The sequence below is a fragment of the Contarinia nasturtii genome, unplaced genomic scaffold (assembly GCF_009176525.2).
Source record: "Contarinia nasturtii isolate CC-2019 unplaced genomic scaffold, AAFC_CNas_1.1 Cnas_scaffold_414, whole genome shotgun sequence".
Lineage (NCBI taxonomy): Eukaryota > Metazoa > Arthropoda > Insecta > Diptera > Cecidomyiidae > Contarinia > Contarinia nasturtii.
The window spans coordinates 3,169,205-3,175,883 of record NW_022197768.1 but is presented as its reverse complement, the minus strand read 5'-3'; positions in this window follow the sequence as shown (position 1 = coordinate 3,175,883).

Sequence of the window (6,679 nt, the reverse complement as noted above, 5' to 3'; positions counted from 1 at the left end):
AAGATAATCGCACATTGCACAGACACAAGAGTGAACCTTTGCAAGATGACTAAATGAATTCAAAAAAAAAAAAAATATCAAAAGATACCATCATCATCGTATGTAATATAACACTCAATGTCGATGGCTCATTACAACTTTTCTTTGTGAATCTTTGTGGAACGAAGGACCTTGTTTATGTCCTTCTATGTTTCATTTTCGCCTCATTTCTCGTCGTACTCATTTCGCCACCCATAAGATATGAACAACAAATGATGAAGTAAAATCTGAAAGCGGACATTCTATGGATTCAAAATCCGTGATACGAATTTACTCGAAATATATTCATTTCGGAGTAATTACTTTCTTTCACGTTCATCATCCACACCGATAAGCATCCACGTATTATGTTTCACAGTACATTTTCATGACAAACAAATGAGAGAAAGAGAACAGCAACAAAAGCAAAAAAAAGAACGTAGCATAAAAAGAGAAAATGAAAATACATTTCGCGTGTAAAAAGATCTTTTGATGATGTGAATTCTGCGGCCCAAACAAAGTGGACATAATAAAATTAGCTGAAAAAAAAGTATATATAGCGGAATGGAATAAACATCGGCGCACTTTACCCTCTTAATCTTGGTTTTCATCAAGTTCATTCGAGTCAAATAATTTGCCGCGACTTTTTCAAATATTATACTAATAAGCTGTTTTTGAAGAAGAAGACGAAAAAACAAACTTTTCCGAGAAAAGTTTTCGAGCGAGAAAGTCAAATGAGATCGAACTTTTGAAATGAAAAAAATATCTTAAGCTTTGATTGAGCTTGCATTCAATTTATCGCCCACTTCATTTACAGTTATGGCAAAGAACCAAGGAATTTGCTCTCAGAATAGCCCACATGACTTCATTTGAGTCATTGAAAAATAAAATCCACTCTTAAAATAACTAAAAAGAAAACAACTAAAAAATACATGAATTTATTAAACAGCTTTACAGTTTTTTTCTTCTCTCGAAGCATTTTTATTCCCAACGATTCCTTTACATATGCATTAGACCTTTGGTAGCGGCCTTTCATTTTAGTCGAAAAACACGATGTTTTGGTTGTTAGTGCTGCACATTATTCATTTAAATTTGTGACACTGTGGATAAATCGACTCTTTCTCATTCTTTTATCACAGCGTTGATCATCGTCCAAAGAATTTAAAAAAAAAACAACCTTCGAAAGTTAACTTCAATCAAGAGAAAGAAGAAGTTTTAAAAGGTGAACTAAATGTTGTTGTTAATGTTTCAAGGTGAAAATCCGGACACCAAGCTCATTTCAACTGAAATAATGAACAAAATGAAAATGAAATTGGGCACAGAGCACAAGTAATTTTGCAAACGTAAAGTGAGGCGCAATTGTTCGGATCATCCGAAGCCACTACTTAAAAGTGTTTTTTTTTCTTCTTCTTTATCTCTTTCATTTGGAACGTCTATTGAATGTGAACTGACAAAACGCGCAAATGGTTTTTGAGTTGTTTTAGACGTTGCATATTAATTTTGGTTTTGAGTTACGCGTATTTATGTCTGACACAGTCGCCTTTTTATCATTTAATATCCAACATCGTAAAAACATCGATTGAAGGGATTCGATGTAATGAAGCAATTACTGTATTTATGTACTGGCTTAGCTTTAATCTATCTATTACATTGTTTTTATGGTACAGCTACCGACTTTGTCACTGGGATTTAATTTTCCAACCATTTCAAAGCTCATTTCTATTCATTCAATTGTTGTATAAGATGCACACCTCTTTTATTCGAATCGTTCTTTTATTTTTGCACTTAAATTACGTATTATAACACAAGTTATGCGTTTGTTAATGGGTATTTGATATCTATAAGACAATAGAGATTCTTTTGAAAAGCGTATAATTTAATCGGCGAAAGAAAAGGCAAAAAAGACGCAAGTAGAAAACTTATTCATTTGTATAGAGTAATGAAACATTGAAAAAGCGCCGATAAGACACCGGATGGATAATATATATTTTATTTAAAGTTTTCTTACCGTAATGCTTAATCTTTCCTCGGTTTTGAATCTCCTACGCGCATATTGATAACAAATTATCGCATTCAAGTGGGCCGCACCACGGTTAAATTTAAAATCACAGTCGTTTCTTCTTTATCTAGAACGAATATTTGGAAGTCTTCTAAATTTCATATAAGCTGTATTAATAACATATGTGTTTCAAATGCAAATTAAATACAATTTCTTCGCTTTATTTCCGGTTAATTTGAGCAGCCAATTGAGAGTATTATTGAATAACATTGAAATCAATAGGTATCCAATTTCGATGAAAATATTTTTTATAATTATCAATCTATGTATTGCTTAAAATATAATGAATCCAAATCAATGCAAATGAAATGTAAAACATGAATTCTCTCATGCCTTCTCTCTCTCTCTCTCTCTCTCTCTCTCTCTCTCTCTCTTTCAGTCACGATTTGCAACGATTGAAAACTCATTAAAAGCAAAATGGTAATATTTGAATCAATCGGCAAAAGGAACATTTAAGCAGCTTTGCACTGTGTAAGTGCTGCCATAAATGATTTCATTGGGAATATTATTCAATACGATGATGTGCATTGTTCTTTGAGTATCACTGAAAATTAGGCAAAATCCGGTAAGATAAGCGATTCAATAATGTTTTGCTACAATAAATCATAACGATTGCAATTGAATGGGATATGTGCACCATATTTCCATAGAATATAACATTTATAATCTCGTATATTGTGAAAATAAAATATTCCACTTCAACTACAAGCTACCTTGTCTGAATTTCGTTTAATTTGTTTGCTTGGAGTACATAAATAAGCATAGATTTTAATGCTGAAATGCTGGCAAATTAGTGGAGATTTAGAGACGGTGCGCATTTATGTATTACTCTCGTTTTTTCCTCCGTTTTTGTCTGCCGCTTATTTTATTCGCTGTAGATGCAGCATCGAATCGTACATTCATTTATAATCTTCTAATAGCTATCAAATGTGCATTCATGTCGGCTTGCGGTTCTATATACTGTTTATTCAACCGTTGTACGGAACTCTCACATCCAAAATCTGAATTATTTCGAATTTTCATTCGAATTTTCTTTTGATGGTAAAATAATAGATACATACATTGTTTATATTGAATTTGCTTCACAACAATGTAAATGCAGCCACACTTGATGCATCCTTTTTCGTTTGCATTTTTCAATTTTAATTGGTCAATCGATTGGGATTTATCGGAGCTTCGGATCAAAGCCGAAATAAAATTTCATTCAATTAATCAGCGATATTTTATGCAAACATACAATGTAACACATTGTCAGATTTTGCTAATCACATTTAATTAAAACAAAATGTTCATGATTTGTACATGTATATCATACCACCGACTACAGCGCACATTAAATTATGTGTAGAAATGTGTTGATAGTTTTGAATATCGACGATCAAATGCATGCGGTATCGCATGGATTGTGTGTTGATTAATATCATCAACGTAACTAAATAGTAATTTTCAAAACCATCACATTTGAATATGAAACGTCCATTTAGACGTGAAAATTGTTTCGATATGCAATTAACTATCGAAAATGCGACCTATTCAATAGAGAGAGAAAAAATTAACTAGAAAATTGAGAACCGGAATTTCCGATACGATGAAACGCAAGGCGAAAATCAACATTGCGCTCAAAAGTTATTTGGTTTACGACCCGATAAATTGCACACGAAATATAAAGTAAACTACTCAAATTAGTATAACTAATCAAGTTGATGATGGCTCGGTTTATTGTTTGTCCATCCCCGATACATCTAGTCGAAAAACAAACTTTTTCGTGAGCTCAAGAATTGCCCCCCGCCTCCAATTGATAATGATCATATAAATACGCACGCTTCTTATAATATTTTATAAGGTTTATGACTAATAACTAAGTGAAAATTCATTTTTCTATAAGTTTCGGTTGTGTTATCAACCAAATTCGTTTCCGTCTCGGTTTATCGCGACGGCGGCAGAGTTTTTCGTTGGCTGGCCATAAGACGAATATGAATGGCGAAAATCCAACCAAAATATATAATGATGGTAAATCTGAATTTGTTTGGTCGTGTTTAATCAACATTCTGATTCTTAGTTCAAATAAAGGTCATAACGAATTATGTGTACATTTGATTGATTTAATACTCAATTAAATGTCATCGACTTACACAATGTAGATTGACTGCGAATTAGTTGCAAATAAATTGGCCGTGCTTATCACACAATTTAACAAAACATATTCGTGAATCTTGTTATCGAACACGAGTGAAATCACATTCACGCAATGAATTTAACGAAGACAAATCTCGAAATTGAAAGTTCCAGACTTATTCGATGGCGGTACACGGTGTGACGATTAGCTTGTGCGGAAAATGTGCACATTGTGTTGTTCATAATTGACTGTTTGGCACACACACACACACGCTCCACACTTTACATACACACACGCAAGACAAATTATCGTCTCCACTGTATCACTGTAATTAATAACCGCGTGCGTTGTGCGCAGCTAAACCATTTGATAGACAAGATAATTTAAAGAAGAAAAAGAAACAACAAAGAAATGCGTTAAATCTTCTAACCACAATTCAACCACTAGTACATACCCGCATTTCACTACATAGAAACCGTCAAATTTCTCTTTCAAATGCCTGAATTATTTATAGATTGAGATACCATCTAATTGAAACCAAAGAGTTTCAAGCAATTGCTTGTTTTCCAGCCTGAATAATAAACGTTCTCTAATGAGCTGAAATTATTCTCATGCACATAAAATCAAAAACAACATGCTAACATGCATGGAAAGAGGGGAAAGAAAGAGGTAGTGGGAGAGACGGAGAGAGAAAAGCACGCAAAGATGCACAAACATATGGGGCCCTATGCAATAACTTATTATGCATGCGCTATGATGTAAACTTTCTACACGAAATGAAAACACCTGCTGCTTTGGGCCATGAACATTCATTCAACCAGTGCCATGTCTATACATTGAGCGTTAATCAATTTTACCAATTCAGAAGTCAGTAATTGATTTATTTATAGGGTTGTATGTCTTCGGTAAGATTGAAATCTAATTTATTTATTTATTTTTTATCGAATGCGGTGCTGTTGAAAAAAAATGTACAATTCCAATTCGAAATGCATATATTTATAATGTTAAAATGTGATTGAATGAAAATGTGAAAATGTTTGATAACGATTTTTAAATTGATTTATTTCATTTTTGCTGTTCTTCCGCTAAATAGGACTGAATTTTTAACACAGATTTGTTACAATTATTTCAGTACTGAAATACTAATGCAATTATTGTAAATGTGTGCAAATTATTCAACATTTACGAAGTTGAGCTGTCGGCGTTTATACCAAAAATTTCGCACAGAAATTTAATTATGTGAACACATATTAAAAGCATTTCATATTCAGAAAAGATCAGTTAAGTCTGTGCTCAATCATGTACACAACCCATTTTCGTTTGTATATCGCATTCGCATCAAAAAAGCATCGCGTCACTGTTGCTTTGTTGTAGCTTACTATGAGTCTGACTTGCATTCGATGTGAGTGACTTTGCGAAGGGAATTGTATTAAAAATTATTGAAATTGATTTAAGCGGAAAAGACGAAGCGAGAAAGCACAAGCACAAACATCATCATCACGTCTTTTACTCGCTCCATCTCGTTTCCATCCACACTCTATATCGTTTTCTGTTCTCACTGATCTTCTCTCTTGTATTGCACGATGTCGAGATGAGAAGACAAGTTGGAATATAAGATATGCAAATGTGAAAAATTACAATGAACCCATTGAAAATGGCTGCGCTCGGCAAAATGCAACCAGCGTATGTGCAGCTTTATTAGTTCGTTGTACACACACAATTTGGATTATAGGTTGTCGTACAGTAGAGAGTGCCGCGTATTATATGAAAGAGCGCATGAAAGTGAACGAATGAAAGAGAAAAATGGAGAGATAGAGATGGAGACAGAGAGAGAGAGAGAGAGCGGGAGAGTGGGCAAGGGGTGAATGTTTGATACATACCATGGTTTGTACGGCATTGCTGTTGTCGTCTTCATATTCGATCATTTATTATTCAGTTATTGATATAAGTCAATGACATATCCAATGGTCTTATGCATTTATTTCAGCATGACTGCGTTCACCTTAAACTAATCTCATTCGCGTGTTGACGTGCCGTGAGTAATTGAATGTCAAAAGGTTAGGGTTGTGCACAACACGAAAATATAGTTCACAAAGACTATTTTGGTGTGCATCATCAACAACAATAACACCGACTACCAAACTCATATCTTGAAAGTCACAATTTCACGCCATTTTATGTGCTGATGCATCGATATCGACAAAAAATCATTTCCATAAACGACATCGAACAAAAAAAAAAATACATTTTAAATGTTCAACGAGTGTATACGTTTTCATATCAATTTAAAGCACATAATGCTCTGCCATCCGTTTTTTTTAAGGATAAAATGAAGTAAAATTCAGTCTCAATAGTTTTTAGTAGTTTTAACAATTGTTGAAATTACGTCAGGGCGCGTGCGCTTCCTTACTCATCATTAAACAAGATCACAATGAATAACCAATCTCATTATTTGCAGTAACCTTGAAATATTTGAAAAATTCGAG